A 19,237-nucleotide genomic window follows, 5' to 3' on the forward strand; every position below is an offset into this window, starting at 1 on the left:
AAGGGTGTTACCCATTTTATATCTGTTGGTAAATGTGACAGGACATATTGGGCAGGATTCCTAGGAGCCAGCCACTTTTCCCATCAATGAAAGAAGTAAACACTGCAAAAAGATCGAATATGAATTTAATATGCCTCTATGCTCTATACTGTATAAAATAATACATTCATACCTAAAGCATTCTTCTAAGCCTTGCATCTTTAATCCAAACAAACACACCTGGAGGAAACAAAAGGAGTAAGAACTTTGCACAAGTTGATTTTTCTACTCCTATACTAATATTCAAATTACTAATAAACACACATATTGTCATTTCAAGTTTTAAACTGTAGATATTCTTTTGTGTAATGGAATGGAATGGAATAGGGAACTCTGATATGTATCAAGCCTCCAGGCTTGATTATAACCTTTGCTCCATATAAAATGCAAAGGTACCTTGGAAGCTGTCCACAAAAAAAGAATCTAGAGGATTCTTTCAATTGAAATCTGGTTTATTGTAATTTTAGCCAATTAGGGTGTCGTTTTGCAAAGCATCAATGGAGGATTGAACTTCACTAGTGCTATTGAGATCAAGACCCTGTAGTTTATGTATGTCCGGCAAGAATTCTAAAAAATCTGGGAATCCAAATAATTTTCCTTTTTCATGAAGGAAAGACAGGGAAGCCTTTGTCTTCTTTACGTAGATTTTGCCTCTACTAATGAATGCATCAACCTTTCTTTGGTTGTACTGTATATATATATCTATATCTATTTATATCTATATCTATGTATATATATATATATACATACATAAAGGTTACAGGGACGTAATAGTTAGGAAATAGAACACAAAAACATAAAAATTCACTTAAACAACCTAAGGTTACTGGGACATTATAGTTAGGCTCACATTTTAAACGTACAAAACCATAGAAATTCACCTGTTATAGTTAGAGTTATCTCAAGTAACTATAATTCACGCCCACTCACGCCTTCACCGTGCACAGTTTTTTCATCAAAAAATCATTATTGGTACCATCCTCCCCATCCCAGGTACCCACCAATGACTACGTCACACATGAAGCTGTAAATCACACATCTTGAGTCATCTGTGTGTGTCAGTTAAATCTGTACATTCTAAATCAAGCTTTCATAATATTCTGTTCTAGCAATTACATCACAATGCTATGAAGTCCGTTCGGAGCCAAAAGGGTTCCGTCCTAATATTTTCAAGACACTACATCCCCCCCTGTTAAATGAAAAATTTCAATTTTTATAAACTCAGTAGACACACTCATATGTATGATGCAATATGTACAACTGTATCTCTTCGACCAACCTTCTTGGCACTTTAATATTTGACACAATCTTGTTGTTGGAAGCTGTGAAATATCAACTTCAGTGTCAGAGATTGCTAAGGATGGTGAAGAAATACCGGCAGTCACTGAGGGGCTCATTTACAATAATTTGGTGCAGAGCAGTGATGCAAGGCTTTCTGCTGTGCTGCCCGGCAACAAAAGAAAAGGGCATAAATGCATTGTATTAATGAGATATGTCACGTTCCTGTCCTCTTCCCCTGCCTTGGTGCACAATGGGCTGCCATGCGCCAATGCAGGCAACCTTGCACCATAGTGCAAGGGTGTCTGCGTATAAGGAATGATTGTTTTTGTGCAGGAAGGGACACCTTCCTGCACAAAAACAATCAATGGAGTCAGTTTCCTCCTTTTATGTGTGCTGTAGAATGCAGCACATGTAGAAAGAGGAAAAACCCAGGAGAAATAAAGGTATAGCTGCTCGGTTTTCCTCCCCTGGAAGCCGTAGGCTTTTGATACATTCCCAGGCTTACAAAGCCATGTAAATCTGGGAATGCATTAAAATCCATGGGTTTTGAATGGGAACACCCACAATAACACCCATGGAAAGCCTCTTTGACGCCAGAGTATGGCAGACCGACCGCCACCGACATGGTGGTCGGACCACTGTATTACAAGTCAAGACGGCCTAAGCAGCAAAGAACGCCGCAGTCCCACCGACACCGCAGGCCGTGCAGACGGCTGCGGTCACGAGGCAGCACAAACAGGCCAGCGGACCCTGTGTTGCTGCCGGACACATTGGTGGTCATTCTGACCTCGGCGGTAAAAGGCGCTTACCGCCGGTCAGAAGACCGCCATAACACCGCCGCGGTAAACCGCCACGGTCATTCTGACCCGCAACTGGCAAACCGCCAAAAACCCGACATCAACAAAAGTCCGCCACACCAACGGCCAGCGGGAAACTGGCGATGACCAAACCTCCACCGTCACGCCAACAGAAATACGCCCATGCCATTCCGACCCACGAATCCAAGCGGCAGTCTTTCAACCGCGGTATTCCATTGGCAGTACACACCGCCGCGGTCAAAATACACACACAGCTCCAAAACACTGCCACATTGGACAATTCGAAATACACACACCTGATACACATACACACACCACACCCACACACCCAATTCAATATAAAACACACACCCACATCACCCACAAACCCTTACGACCCAAAAAACCGACAGAAAGCCAGAGACAGACAGCACTGCTTAGATAACACCATCACACAGAGGCAAACCACACCATCACCCACACAATATCCACGCACAAACACCACACATCACCACACCCACCACACCCACCACACTCTACAACACATACACCACCCCACACCTCATCCACGCCACCCTATGGCACCCCAAAGACACCCCCGGTTTTCAGATGCCGAACTCCGGGTCACGGTGGAGGAAATAGTTCGGGTAGAGCCCCAGCTCTTCGGGACACAGGTGCAGCACACCAGCATTGCCAGGAAGATGGAGCTATGGCAAAGGATAGTCGACTGGGTCAACGCTGTGGGACAGCATCCACGAAATCGGGATGACATCAGGAAGCGGTGGAACGACCTACGAGGGAAGGTGCGTTCCATGGTATCAAGGCACAACATCGCGTTGCAGAAGTCTGGTGTACGGACCCCCACCTACTCCCCCAGAATTTACAGCATGGGAGGAGGAAGTCTTGCACATCCTGCATCCTGAAGGCCTCGCAGGAGTATCTGGAGGAATGGACTCTGGTAAGTCAAATCTTAACTGCTTCATTCCCCCCACCCCACCTGCATCCCAAATCATACCCCCACCCTCACCCCCACCCCCATCACACCTACTCCCTGCAAATGTCTCACCATCACAACCCGCCCATCCCAACACCTAGCCCTGTATGCGTCCACAAAGCATGGACACCCATCACCAAAGCATGCCCACTGCACATACACATCTCCCCCACAAGCCACCCTCACTAAAGCCCCCACACAGGAATGCCAGCCCTGGGGTACACGGGCACCCACCCATTGACCGATATGGCACACACTGAAGCAATAACCATACCACTATACCCCTGCAGGACCCGAACGCCACCACACCGCCCAGGAGGGTCCAGAAATGTCCATCCCACCCCTAGAAGAGGCCACCAGTGATGACAGCAGCTCTGTCTCCCTGGACCCAGATGACCAGCCCGGACCATCGGGGACCTCGGGACAGTCGGTTCCCCTCACACAAGCAATGGCCACAGCAGACCCAACCCCCTCTGGGAACACCAGCACAGCTCCCACCCAGCGGGCCCATTCCTCTGTTTTCAGGACATGTCAATCAGCGGTGTGTCCACCACTACAGGGCACCCAGGTTAACCCACCACCCCAACAACAACAGGGACCTGGGGGCAGTGGTAGTGGGCACACGGTCCAGGGGACAGAGGCCCAGGGAAACAGGGGAACTGGGAGGGCTGCTATGCGACAGGGGGGGGACAGGCCCAGGGAACCCACTCTCCACGAGGCCCTCTCCTCCATCATGGGAGCCTACCACCACTCCCAGGAGACGATGGCGATGGTACTGGCCAGGTTCCAGGAGATCCAGGTCATGCAGGAGCAACAGTACATGGGGTTCAGGGAAGAACTTCGAAGCATCAGTTCCGCAATGGGCACAATCGTCGGTGCACTCAACCAGATTGTCACCACATTGCGCGACCATGTGGCACAACAAAGGGCCCCTGTCACTAGCATGGACCAAGAACAGGCAACCACCTCCGCCGGCGCTAGTGGACAGGAGGCCCCCACACAACAACAGGCCACCAGAACCCCACCTCCTGCAGATGAAGAACCACCCCGCAAGCGGGGCCTGAGATCTCGTAAGAAGACAGAGTAGGATGCCAAGACCCCCGCCAGCAAAGGATACCCCCTGATGTCATCCCACTGTCCCACATTGTCACCCTGTCCAACCTTGAACTGCCCCTGCTCCACCTTCCACAGGCATATGGACAATGCACCTGTGAGACTGAAAAGCTGGACTCTGCCATGGACATTCCTCCACCATCACCCATCACCGATTTGCAACCATGTCCCTATTTCCTGCACTTTAATAAAAACACTTATTGCACAAAAATCATCTGGAGTCTGCCTGTATTGTGAAAAAATGTATTAGACATAACGCTGCCAAAATGTCCAGTTACACAGTGATGAGAACATACCACTGTCACACAGCTGTAGTCCATGGGTAAACAAAGCAGAGGTCACGCAGTGGGGGCCACATCTCTGAAATTTAAAGGGAAAGTCACAAATCAGTTAACATACACTGGGGGAATAGGCCAGACAGTGGAGAGGCAGGTGACTGTAAGTAATCGTAAAATGCCGGTGTTGAATCTTACCTGTGTGTTATTGAAAATACTGTTGTATCACTCTGTCCCTGTTGTCTGTGTCGTCCCTGTCGTCTTCCTCCTCTTCACTCTCCACAGGTTCCACCGCTGCCACAACACCATCATCTGGACCATCCTCCTGCAGGAAAGGCACCTGGCGTTGCAAAGCCAGGTTGTGAAGCATACAGCAGGCCACGATGATATGACACACCTTCTTTGGTGAGTACATTAGGGATCCACCTGTCATATGCAGGCACCTAAACCTGGCCTTCAGGAGGCCGAAGGTCCGCTCGATCACCCTCCTAGTATGCCCATGGGCCTCATTGTACCGTTCCTCTGCCCTGGTCCTGGGATTCCTTACTGGGGTCAGTAGCCAGGACAGGTTGGGGTAACCAGAGTCACCTATTAGCCACACACGGTGTCTCTGTAGCTGTTCCATCACATAAGGGATGCTGCTATTTCGCATGATGTACGCGTCATGCACTGACCCAGGGAACTTGGCATTTACATGGGAGATGTACTGGTCTGCCAAACAGACCACCTGGACATTCATCGAATGATAACTTTTTCTGTTCCTGTACACCTGTTCACTTCCTCTGGGGGGAACCAAAGCCACAAGGGTCCCATCAATGGCACCAATGATGTTGGGAATATGTCCAAGGGCATAGAAATCACCCTTCACTGTAGCCAAATCGCCTACCTCAGGGAAAACAATGTAGCTCCGCATGTATTTCATCAGGGCAGACAACATTCTGGACAACACCTTTGAAAACATAGGCTGAGACATCCCTGATGAAATGGCCACTGTTGTTTGAAATTACCCACTTGCCAAAAAATGGAGTACTGACAGAACCTGCACTAGAGGGGGAATCCCTGTGGGTTGGCGGATGGGTGACATCAGGTCTGGCTCCAGCTGGGCACACAGTTCCTGTATAGTGGCACGGTCAAGTCTGTATGTGAGTATGACATGTCTTTCTTCCATTGTCGACAGGTCCACCAGCGGTCTGTACACCGGAGGATTCCTCCATCTCCTCGCAAGTCCCAGCGGACGGTGCCTAGGAAGGACAACATGGAGCACAGAGTCAAGCAAACCACAGGTACGTTCACACAGCTTGCACAGTACATGATTCTCTATGCATTGAATGGCTTGTATGAGTGGCAATGCAAGGCCTAGGCCTGTGTGACGCAGTAGAAATTAAGCCATGTGGGCCCTTGAAATGGCGGCTGCCTGACCTGTGAAGTGTGACAATGGGATGTGAGGTCAATGCGCTGGCGTGGCACACCGTGGCGGTAGGCAGTCGAAGACCGCAGTGCAAAGCCGCATTGGTTAACATTGAACCCTATGGGTTTCAGGAGCCAATGAGGATGTGCGCCGGCGGTCGCGGTATGCACTGCCGCGGTACGCACCGCCGCGGCCGTGACCACCATTTTCTTTCTGCTTAATCACTCGAGACCTGATCATCCACAGGAGAGGACCTATACTGCAAGTGCTGCTGTGACCTTGGTCTGGAAGAGACAATGGCTGCTGCGACTGGGGAAAGGGCCCCTGCCTTCACTTCAGAAGAATTGGAGAAACTCGTCGATGGGGTCCTCCCCCAGTATGCGCTACTCTACGGTCCTCCAGACCAACAGGTAAGTACACTGGGACCATGTTTTGTGGCCAATGCCTGGGTTGAGTGGGGTGAATGAAAGATGGTGGGGAGGGGAGCGAATGAGGCATGCATCGCACGACAGATGAGAGCATGTGCCATATGGCAAGGTTGGGGAGGGGGGGCCACTCACATCGACCATGCAGAAAATGATGATATTTATTTTCCCACCCTGTACATGTCACATAGGTCAGCGCCCATCAGAAGATCGACATTTGGCGTGCCATCGCCAAGGACGTCCGGACCCTGGGGGTCCACAACAGACGGGGCACCCTATGCCGAAAGAGGTGGGACGACATCCGCCGCGGGAGCAGAAAGACCGCGGAGGCTCTGCTGGGGATGGCCTCCCAACCTAGGAGGGGTGCCACACGGCAATTGACCCCCCTGATGTACCGGATCCTGGCGGTGGCCTACCCCGATTTGGATGGGCGCGTGAGGACATCACAGCAGACACAAGGGGGTGAGTACCAGCAAATTCTGCTATATTAGCCACAGTGGAGGTGTCTGGGTGGGGGAGGAGGGCTGTGGCTATCTCTAGGCCAGGGCGATTTCAGTAGGCTAGGCCCCTCCGTAAGGCATGGCCCTGTGCCCCCGCCCCCCACCTCTGTAGGGTTTTAAGTACAGCTATCTATGGCCCTGGGTCACCTATGTGTGCATTTGTCGTCCATAGGCTTGTAGGCCAAGTCACAATAATTGAGTAGTGTACACCGAGTGCGCGGCGTAGTGCAGGGGGCTTCTGTGTCTGTCCTCTCCGCCAACGGTGTCGCCAATGCATGCACTCAACATGTCTTTGTTTCTCCCCCCCACCCTTTTGTTGTGGTCTTCCTGTTCATGTGTGCATTAGCATCATCAGGCGGAAGAGAAGTGGCATCGGAGCACGAGGGAGCTGCATCTCACATGGCCCCGGAGGGCCATGCAACCGACTCCGAGTTCACCAGTGAGACAGAGGGCGAGGGGAGCTCCACAACGGGGACCCGTGGAGACGTCAGCGACACAGACACGTCCTCGGAAGGGAGCTCCCTTGTGGTGGCGGCAACATCCGTGCCCACCGCTACAACAGGTACAGCCGCCACCCAGCGCACCAGCTCCGCCCTCCAAGCAGCCCCTCAGCACTCGCCCCGTGCCCGCTCGGCCAGGAAGGCGGGCATCTCCTTCGCCCCAGGCACCTCAGGCCCTGCCCCAGTTACCCCTGCTGCCCTCAGTGAGGAGATCATTGACCTCCTCCAGACGCACATTGTTGGGCAGTCTACCCTTTTGAATGCCATCCAGGGTGTAGAAAGGGAGGTGCACCGGAGCAATGCATACCTGGAGGGCATTCATTCGGGTCAGGCTGCCCATCAGCGATCGTTCAACGCTCTGGCCTCAGCACTGACGGCAGCCATTGTCCCTGTCTCCAGCCGCCCTCCTCCAACTCCCTCCACCTAGTCCCACTCCCCTGTTCCTCTGCCTATCCCAGACACACCTACAGACCAGCCTGCACACACATCAACACCCAAGGGCAGCTCATCCAGACATAAGCACCACAGATCACACAAGCATTCACCCAAGCAACATCCACATGCAGACATGCCAACAGCCACTGCCTCCTCTGTGTCCCCCTCCTCCTCGTCTCCCTCCTCCCTCCCTGTGACGTCTCCACTCACACCTGCATGCACACCACCATCAGCCAGTACGTCCATCACCAGCACGCCCACCAGAACACTCCGCACACGTGCAGACACCACCCCCACTGCCATTTACACGTCCCCTGTGTCCTCTCCCAGTGTGTCTGTCACCCCCTCTTCCAAACCACACAAACGCAGGCAGCCACCCACCCAACAGCCATCCCCCTTGTGACAGCCTCTGTCACAAGCACCTGCACCCAAAGACAGCACACTTGGCTCTCCTACAACCACATCCTCTTCCTCCACTCCCATACCCACTGCACCTACCCTTCCCACTGCTCCTAAAAAGTTTTTCCTCTCCAAAATTAACCTCTTTGCATCACCTGACCCACCCCCTCCATCTCGTAAGAGTCCAAACAGGACCTCAGCCACCACAAGCCCTGCACCTACAAGGACCATAGTCCAGGGCTATTGGAGTCCACCAGCTTCTAGGGCAGCAACATCGGCCAGCAGCAAGGGGACAGCCAGCCCGCCCCCTGGGAAAAAAACTAAAAAAGGGAAGGGCCGGCGCGAGAGGCCAGAGACGGCAGCCCCCAAAGACACTACCCAGGCACCGTCACCTGGCACATCCACAAAGGGAGGCAAGGGCCCCAGAGAATCGGCGAAGGAGAGCAAGGGCAGCAGGGTGGACAAGTCCGGCAGCAGGTGAGCTGCCCAGGAGGGCCCCACCAGCCCCATTTCGGGTGTGAAGGAGGACACCCACGGGCCCAGGACTCCAGCACCGGAGGGCCCCGCAAGCGAAAGGTCGGATGGCGACTGAGAGGAAAATATTGGCCTGATCTGGTTCCCTGGGAACACATGTGAAGCACCGCTGAACAGGGCCCCGGCGTGACAAGCACCACTGAACTTGGGCCCTTCAAGACAAGCACCGCTGAACAGGGCCCCGCCGTGACAAGCACCGCTGAACTTGGGCCCTTCAAGACAAGCACCGCTGAACAGGGCCCCGCCGTGACAAGCACCACTGAACAGGGCCCTTCAAGACAAGCACCGCTGCACAGGGCCCTTCAAGACAAGCACAGCTGAACCGGGCCCCGCCGTGACAAGCACCGCTGAACTTGGGCCCTTCAAGACAAGCACCGCTGAACAGGGCCCCGCCGTGACAAGCACCGCTGAACTTGGGCCCTTCAAGACAAGCACCGCTGAACAGGGCCCCGCCGTGACAAGCACCGCTGAACTTGGGCCCTTCAAGACAAGCACCGCTGAACAGGGCCCCGCCGTGACAAGCACCGCTGAACAGGGCCCCGCCGTGACAAGCACCGCTGAACTTGGGCCCTTCAAGACAAGCACCACTGAACAGGGCCCCGCCGTGACAAGCACCGCTGAACAGGGCCCGCCATGACAAGCACCGCTGAACTTGGGCCCTTCAAGACAAGCACCGCTGAACAGGGCCCCGCCGTGACAAGCACCGCTGAACTTGGGCCCTTCAAGACAAGCACCGCTGAACAGGGCCCCGCCGTGACAAGCACCGCTGAACAGGGCCCTTCAAGACAAGCACCGCTGAACAGGGCCCTTCAAGACAAGCACCGCTGAACAGGGCCCGCCGTGTCACGCCGCGGCCGCAAGCACGGGCCGCCGCGGCGCGGCACTCTCTGAATACCACGGTCCTCAGGCAAGCCGCGGGGGAAGCCGCGGCTTGCAGGCGGATCGCGGGAGAAGCCGCGACACAGGTCAGGGGTCGCGGCACTCGCCGCGCTCCCTTCTTTTGCCTCGCACATCAAGGGCAGACGCGGCAGGGGAAGAGACTCAGAGTCGGGTCTCGAACCTGCTGCGTACAGCGCATTTAGTGCGCTGAACATAATTATGGTGCATTACATACAGAAACCCTCTTGGCACCTACTTACCGGTTACAAGGGCAAAAGCCGATTGCATGCACATGATTTCTTTTTATGCATGCTTCCTCCTTTCCCAGCATGCTGTTCACATCCTCTCTTCCCTGCATGCATTGCTTTCCTTTTTCTAGGCACATATTTCCTATCATTTAACATGACCTGTTCCCCAATCCAAGATGGTGGTATTTCTACTTCCTGTTTTTTCACTTCCTGTCTATGGGTATATAAGGGGACTTTAATCTCTTTCTCACTGCGTTGCAACACTCCTTGGTGGTAGTCACGCTCTGACTGGTTTCTTCCGGCGAATCCAGTATTTTCCTGACCTGTCTTCATTTCCAGTCTTCCTGTACTCCGGATCTTCAACTCTAACGCTTTGGTGTCCTCCTTTTGTTTCAGGGAGTTCCCGTTGGAGGTTTTTTACCCTACTGGGGTTTTTCCTCTGGGACTCCTTCTGGAGGGCACGGACTGTAGTGGCTTGCTATTGTCAAACTGCACCGTGGCTACCAGAAGGGGTCGCCCCTACCTCGGCCAGAGCAGAACCTGCCGGAACCGGGGTCTTTCCCCAACTCTTCTCAACTTCGACGGTAAGCCCATTGAAAACCGTGACAGATTGCAACGCCCACAAATCCAGTTGCAGTCCGGAACCATGGATAATCCAGTGGCAAATACGGAACCTACGAGCCAGACCCTGCTTATGACGATACAACAACAGGCTCAAGAACTCCAACAGCTACGTACTGAAAATACAGTCTATCGACAAGCCTTTGCATCCAGGACCACAGATGTACCCTCAGTAGCTGCCACTACACCTCGTTTCTCCGGGGATCCTAACAGATTAAAAGAATTCCTGGATGCCTTAACGGTTTATTTTGCCTTTCGCCCCTCGCAATTTGTTCAAGACAAGACCAAGGTGGGGTATTTGATTAGCGCCTTATCGGGGCCAGCATTGGCTTGGGCCACTCCTTTAGTGACAAGAAATGATCCTTGCCTATCTAATTATTCCACCTTTATCACTACTTTTAAACAGATGTTTGAACGCCCTGGACTCGAGGCATCTGCAGAAGAAGCTCTTTGCGAAATCCAATAAGGGAATCAAGATGTATTACAATACATCACCCGTTTCAGACAATTAGCAGCAGAAACATCCTGGGTGGAACGTACCTTGGTGACACTGTTCCGTAGGGGTCTCAGAGAGGACATTAAGGACGAATTGGTGCACTCTGCTAGAATAGAGAACCTTAAAGGATTAATGGATCAGACTCTGACGATAGAATATCGGTTGAACGAACGAAGAATGGAGAAAAAGAAGAGTCGTTTGCCATCTCACTCAGTGACGTCTCGCACCTTCTCTCATCGTACCGAGGAAGTCCGTCCTGAACCTAAGGGGAATACCGAGGAAGAGCCAATGCTAATTGACACGGCTCGAGGACCTTTATCAGCTAGTGAAAGAGAACATAGACGAAGGAAGGGGCTTTGTCTATATTGTGGTACAGCTGGTCACCTCATTCGCACCTGCCCCATTCGTCCAACCAAACCCTTGGGAAACGCCAACTCCCGTCCTCAGTGAGAAGGGTGAGGACGGGATATCGTGAAATACCTTCCATTTGTTCTTCCAGGGAGGGAGGAACTGCTCTTTTTCTGTTACCAGTTATCCTTCAATTAACTGATGGCCGGGAAGAAAGAACCTTGGCCTTATTGGACTGCGGAGCCAGTGGCATCTATTTAGATGAAGCATGGGCCAAAAAACGACAGATAGCACAAATACCTAAGGAAGTACCAGAACAGGTACACACAGTGGATGGATCACTCTTGGCCTTAGGACCCGTACAATATACCACCCCTACCTTCTGTCTACAGTTTGGGAAACACCAAGAAAATCTTTTGTTTGATTTAATTTCATCACCACACCACGTCATGATCCTGGGAATTCCATGGCTCACACGGCACAACCCTTACATCAACTGGGAAACAAGAACTATTTCCTTATCCTCTCACTTTTGTCAACACCACTGCTATCCCGCAGGGGATTATTGGTCTCCAAAAAGTCTCTTAGCAGCACCCCCTAAGGTGGGATGCTCTATTAACGTCCTACAGGGAGTTCCCAGGCATTATCAGGAATATGCTGATGTATTCCAGAAGCCAGAAAAACCTGAACTGCCACCCCATAGAGAATACGATTGCACCATCCCTTTAGAACCAGATACAGTGGTTCCTTTCGGGCGAATGTACTCTCTCACAGAACCGGAGAAGCAGATTCTTAAAGAATACCTTGATGAGAACCTACAAAGCGGGTTGATTGCTCCCTCTTCTTCACCTGCGGGGGCTCCTCTCTTCTTTGTGCCTAAGAAAACTAAAGATTTGCGTCCCTGTATTGATTTCAGAGGATTAAACAAGATCACTGTTAAAGATCGGTACCCGCTACCCCTCATAAAGGACATCCTAGAAGCAGTCAGAGGGGCAAAGAGATTCACCAAGCTGGATCTTCGAGGAGCCTACCATCTTCTAAGAATTAAAGAGGGTGATGAGTGGAAAACCGCTTTTAGAACACCCTTTGGTCACTATGAATATAGAGTAATGCCATTCGGACTCACCAATGCCCCTTCCATTTTTCAAAGGTTCATGGATTCTATCTTTTCTGATCTTTTGCAACAACAACAGTAGTGGTGTATCTCAACGACATTTTAATCTTTTCTGTTCTTCCAGAGGAACACTCTAGGCATGTTCGCCAAGTTTTAGAGAGACTCCGACAACACCATTTATTCTGCAAACCTGAAAAGCACGAGTTTGATCAGTCGGAAGTAAAATACTTGGGGTATTGCATAAACCAAACTGGAGTAGCCATGGATTCAGACAAGGTGCAAGCTATATTCAATTGGCCATCTCCTTCTTCTATCAAGGAGACTCAGGGCCATATTTATACTTTTTGACGCAAAACTGCGCTATCGCAGTTTTGCGTCAAAAAAATTAGCGCCGGCTAACGCCATTCTGAAGCGCCATGCGGGCGCCGTATTTAATCAATGACGTTAGCCGCTGGCGCTGCCTGGTGTGCGTGGAAAAAAACGACGTACACCAGGCAGCGCCGGCGTAGGGGGATATGGGGCTTGGGCGTCAAAAAATGGGGCAAGTCAGGTTGAGGCAAATTTTTCGCCTCAACCCGATTTGCGCCATTTCTTTTCACTCCCAACCCCCATAGAAATGACTCCTGTCTTAGCAAAGACAGGAGTCATGCCCCCTTGCCCAATGGCCATGCCCAGGGGACTTTTGTCCCCTGGGCATGGTCATTGGGCATAGTGGCATGTAGGGGGGCACAAATCAGGCCCCCCTATGCCACAAAAAAAAAAAAAAAAACACTTACCTGAACTTACCTTAATGTCCCTGGGATGGGTCCCTCCAGCCTTGGGTGTCCTCCTGGGGTGGGCAAGGGTGACAGGGGGTGTCCCTGGGGGCATGGGAGGGCACCTCTGGGCTCCTTCAGAGCCCACAGGTCCCTTAACGCCTGCCTTTTGCAGGCGCTAAAAAACGGCGCAAAAGCGGCCGTACGTCATTTTTTTTGACCCGCCCACTCCCGGGTGTGAATTTTGCCCGGGAGTGTAAATACGGCGCACATGCCTCGGAGTCAATTTTTTAGACGTGAACGCCTACCTTGCATCTCATTAACGCAAAGTAGGTGTCCACGCTAAAAAATGACGCAAACTCCATGGACTTTGGCGCTAGACGCGTCTAACGCCAAAGTATAAATATGGAGTTAGTTTTGCGTCGCAATTGCGTAAAAAAAAACGACGCAATTCCGGCGCAAACGGAGTATAAATATGCCCCTCAGTGTTTTTTGGGATTAGCCAACTTCTATCGACAATTCATAGCAGACTTTGCCCAGAGAACCAGCTACATTACTCAAACCCTTAAAAGAGAACATCTAAAGAAGGGCTTTTGTTGGACACAAGACGCAGAGTCAGCCTTTCAGGATTTAAAGAAAGCCTTTATTCAAGGCCCTATTCTACGACACCCAGACACCAGCAAACAGTTCATTGTTGTCGCAGACACCTCAGAAAGAGCCATTGGGGCTGCCTTATTGCAAAGACAAGACGATGATATTTAGAACACCCTGTATTCTACCTGTCACACATTTTATCCGATTCTGAGCGGAACTATTCCGTGTTAGAACGTGAATTACTCGCCTTAAAGACCGCTTGCACAGAATGGAGACACTTTTTGATGGGCTCAAAAGAACCTTTTGAAGCCCGGACAGACCACAGAAATCTACAGTGCTTAAGAAACTTTCAGTGTCAAAATAGCCGGCAGGCTCGATGGGCTTTCTTTTTCAGCCAATACGACTTCTATATCACTTACATCCCTGGTTCTCGGAACATCCTGGCGGATGCCTTGTCCCGACGTTACCCTGAGTGCAGCGATTCTACTGTACAGAACCTATTTGATAATAACAAGATCATTGGAGTAGTACAGACTTTTCTAGACCAAGTCAAATCCGAATATGCCCGTCTAGAAGAGACAGAGCTGAATAAGTTGCGGCCGCAACTTCATAGAGATCAAGAATATTACTATCATGATAAGGCCCTGTTTTTACCCACTAAAGTAGTACAGACCGAAGCCTTACGTATGTGCCATGACTCCCCCATCGCAGGTCATCGAGGAATGAAAGCTACTAAAGAACTTCTGCTTCGCTCCTTCTGGTGGCCAACTCTCAAGACAGATACGGAAGAATATGTATCATCCTGTCCTATCTGTGCTCAATCTAAGACACCCCGTACTAAACCAGTAGGTTTACTTCGCCCACTACCAGTTCCTCCAGGACCATGGCACACCATCTCCACAGATTTTATGTGCTCCTTACCCTCTTCGAATGGAAATCACGTAATAATGGTAACTGTGGACTCCTTCACTAAAATGTCGCACTTCACGGCCTTAAGAAAGTTGCCAACGGCAAGAGACTTAGGTCAAATCTTTACACAAGAAATCTTTCGACTTCATGGATTACCTCAGGTCATTATATCAGATAGGGGTCCTCAGTATATCTCCCGATTCTGGAAACAATTCTGTAAGACCCTAGGAATTGAAGTAGCTTTATCATCAGGGTTCCATCCTCAAACTAATGGTCAGACGGAACGACTCAATCAAGGCCTCGAACAATATTTACGTAGCTTCTGCAATGCTACTCAGAGTAATTGGGCTACCTATTTACCGATTGCAGAATTCTCCTATAACAACTCCATACACAGTGCCTCGAAGGTTTCCCCTTTTTATGGCTCCTACGGTTTCCATCCAAAGGACTTTCCGACTCCCCTGAAAGATACTTCCAATCTTCCTGCCATCTCCTCCTCTGTCCGACAACTTCGGGGTGTCCAACGTGTTCTCCATTCCAACCTTGTGGCCACTAAGTCTCGCATGAAAAGAATAGCTGATAAGAGACGTTGTGAGGCTCCTCACTATCGGGTCCATGATAAAGTTTGGCTCTCCTCTAGATTCCTACCTCTCCGACTCTCTCAGAACAAATTCAAACCCCGCTTTTATGGTCCCTTCCTAATTCTCAAAAAGATTAACCCTGAGTCTATGCATCTTCGCCTGCCCCGGATGTGGAAAATTCGCCCTGTGTTCCATGTCTCTCAACTTAAACCTTACCTTCCTGATCCTTTTCTCAGGCAATTCTGTTGCCCCCCTCCTCTGTTGGTTGATAATGTGCCCGAGTATGAGGTCCACTGTGCCCTTCCTGTCAAGCACCGCTCCGCTGGGCACCGCCGTCTCTGAACCGCTCCGCTGGGCCCTTCCTGTCAAGCACCGCTCCGCTGGGCACCGCCGTCTCTGAACCGCTCCGCTGGGCCCTTCCTGTCAAGCACCGCTCCGCTGGGCACCGCCGTCTCTGAACCGCTCCGCTGGGCCCTTCCTGTCAAGCACCGCTCCGCTGGGCACCGCCGTCTCTGAACTGCTCCGCTGGGCCCTTCCTGTCAAGCACCGCTCCGCTGTCCCCTTCCTGTCAAGCACCGCTCCGCTGGGCACCGCCGTCTCTGAACCGCTCCGCTGGGCCCTTCCTGTCAAGCACCGCTCCGCTGTGCCCTTCCTGTCAAGCACCGCTCCGCTGTGCCCTTCCTGTCAAGCACCGCTCCGCTGGGCACCGCCGTCTCTGAACCGCTCTGCTGGGCCCTTCCTGTCAAGCACCGCTCCGCTGGGCACCGCCGTCTCTGAACCGCTCCGCTGGGCCCTTCCTGTCAAGCACCGCTCCGCTGGGCACCGCCGTCTCTGAACCGCTCCGCTGGGCCCTTCCTGTCAAGCACCGCTCCGCTGGGCACTGCCGTCTCTGAACCGCTCCGCTGGGCCCTTCCTGTCAAGCACCGCTACGCTGTGCCCTTCCTGTCAAGCACCGCTCCGCTGGGCCCTTCATCTCAAGCACCGCTCCGCTGGGCACCGCCGTCTCTGAACCGCTCCACTGGGCCCTTCATCGCAAGCACCGCTGGCCCATTGGCAGGGCCGGATCTGTGTCGGCCAGGGCTTCACGAAGCACTCTGGGCACCATGCCTCCTCCAGAACCAGTGGAGTCTGTAATCCACTTGATGGACTGTGGCTTTGCACTCCCCAGGATGGATCAGTTGGCAACCCACCCACTGTAGAGACTTGTGAGACTGTGGCTTTGCACTCCCCAGGATGGTCCAGTGGGCAACCCACCCACTGTAGAGACTTGTGAGACTGTGGCTTTGCACTCCCCAGGATGGTACAGTGGGCATGGAGGCCCCTCGTGGATCTGGCGTTGTGGACTCAACTGGCTGAGGTGCCCCCCCTTCCCTTCCCCCTGAGGTGCCTGTAGTTTTACTATCTGATGCCCCTGCAGTGTTCTCTCCAATGGAATCGGGTCTCGTGTGTGGGCTTTGCCTATGTGTTTAGGCCCATTGGCCCACGAACAATGGATTATAGACAATATGGACCGGACTTTTGACCTATGTATATATTGTTGATGATGTAATATATTTTATTTATATATTTCATATTTCACTTAACTTCAAATATGCTATAATATACTTCAATATTAATGATCATTTTATTTTGTCTTTGCATTCTTCCGGGGGGTTTGGGGGGTGTCACTCTGACTTGTTGCTCTGCATTGATGTGTGTGTTGTAGTGGGTGAGGGTGGGGGTGGGTGTGTCGCGTATGTGTGTCCCCGTAATATTTTGCCTCCCTCCTCCCCTGTGTCGTAGGTGCAGTACTCACCGTTGTCGTCTGCGCCGGCGTTCGTGCTCCTGGTAGAGGAGCAGGAAGACAATGGCTGGGAGGATGTGTAATTCCGGTTCCATGCTGTTCAGATTCCTCGTGGAGTGTGTTGTAGTGAATCCTAGTTTGTTTTAACGGGTTAACAGGAGTTAGCTTAGATGTAGGCTTGTAAACTCGTGCCCCCGTCACCCAGTGACTTTTAACCTACTTAGCTTGCTCTGGCTTAGTCCATTTAATTATTTATTTCCTTTAGAATGGCGGCCTTGTTTATAGTTAGGCCACTTGTTATGGGTTCTATTATCAGTGTCACTGCGCCAAGGCGTCAAGATCAAGCACGAAAGACAAACATACAGTAGGCATTCACACTTAGGGATTTTCCCTCTCTATACTTTCGAGGGATTGTTGATATTAATTGACGTCCCAAGCATGCCTGTTATCTATTGTTATGAATAACACTTTTTTCAGGGGACCTTGTAGATCTGTATAAATACAACACACTTTTAGACAGATAATCAGAGGGATTCCGACCAGAGGGCATTGCCACCATCGCTGATACCGATGCTGCAGTCATCTTGACACTGATCCAGTCTTCGTGTCCCTGCGGAGTCTGAGATAGAGACCTCATTCCAAGGTAACGAGGGTTGGGGGCTCCTCTCATGGACACGGTTTTGGCAGATTAGGTTTAACAAACCCAGCTCTTCCTTTTTAGGTAGGAGGTTAGACCTACTCTCCTTAGGGTATTAGGGCTTATTCCATCTTTTACATATACATATATTTCTTTCATATATTGCATAATGGTGGGGGTCTTTATAACAATGACTCTCCTCTTTACAATACTGTTGCTTGGTATATTCATTATCCTAATCATTGCAGTTCATGCAACTTATCACAAATTGCAGTTATGTTGAATAAAAACTATTATAACTTTACTGCATCTGTGTTATTGCCTTTGTTTGTATGAGACATAATAAATCTGTGAGAAAAGGGTAATTTCCGTTTAACCACGACAACCCTGAGATATTGTATTTTGAGTCCATGCGTAAGAGACTGCTACAAATCACCTTTTACTATTGTGTTTTTGGTGAGGTACTGCTAGTAAGCCGGTAAGGTTTGGACAACAGTTACAAATAGTTGTAGGAAGAGACTTAGGCCCTCATTCTGACCCTGGCGGTCTTTGACCGCCAGGGCGGAGGACCGCGGGAGCACCGCCGACAAGCCGGCGGTGCTCCAATGGGGATTCCGACTGCGGCGGTAAAGCCGCGGTCGGACCGGCACCACTGGCGGGGTCCCGCCAGTGTACCGCGGCCCCATTGAATCCTCCGCGGCGGCGCAGCTTGCTGCACCGCCGCGGGGATTCTGACCCCCCCCTACCGCCATCCAGATCCCGGCGGTCGGACCGCCGAGATCCGGATGGCGGTAGGGGGGGTCGCGGGGCCCCTGGGGGCCCCTGCAGTGCCCATGCCACTGGCATGGGCATTGCAGGGGCCCCCGTAAGAGGGCCCCTACATGTATTTCACTGTCTGCTGCGCAGACAGTGAAATACGCGACGGGTGCAACTGCACCCGTCGCACAGCTTCCACTCCGCCGGCTCGATTCCGAGCCGGCTTCATCGTGGAAGCCTCTTTCCCGCTGGGCTGGCTGGCGGTCTGAAGGAGACCGCCCGCCAGCCCAGCGGGAAAGTCAGAATTACCGCCGCGGTCTTTCGACCGCGGAACGGTAACCTGACGGCGGGACTTTGGCGGGCGGCCTCCGCCGCCCGCCAAGGTCAGAATGAGGGCCTTAGTCACCTACAAACGAAAGTACTGTCATCCTGAGACCAGCAGTCTTGCTCAGAGCAAGAGTCCAAACTATGACATGGCGCCACCAACGATGGTGTTTAGGCACTAATTTACGGTTACCCTGATTATCGCTGTCTCACAGACAACAGGTACCCTCAGTACCATTATACGGAGACGTCTGTGGTCTTTGGGAGAATCCTCCTCAGCCAAAAAGGTAACTCCTAAATAGGCTGTAGGTTGTTCGAGCTCGAACTCATAAAAGGAAAAAACTTCCCCTATTTTGGTGTTCCGTTTCTCTAAACAACTATGGCTAATACCATAGACATTCCTGCGAATGCTAGACATGCACTTACACAACCTTTATTAGCACATGGCCTTACAGAAGAGGGCGGGGAAGTTACTTTGATTATAGAAGCAAC

This window comes from Pleurodeles waltl, chromosome 6, assembly GCF_031143425.1.
Source record: "Pleurodeles waltl isolate 20211129_DDA chromosome 6, aPleWal1.hap1.20221129, whole genome shotgun sequence".
Taxonomy (NCBI): domain Eukaryota; kingdom Metazoa; phylum Chordata; class Amphibia; order Caudata; family Salamandridae; genus Pleurodeles; species Pleurodeles waltl.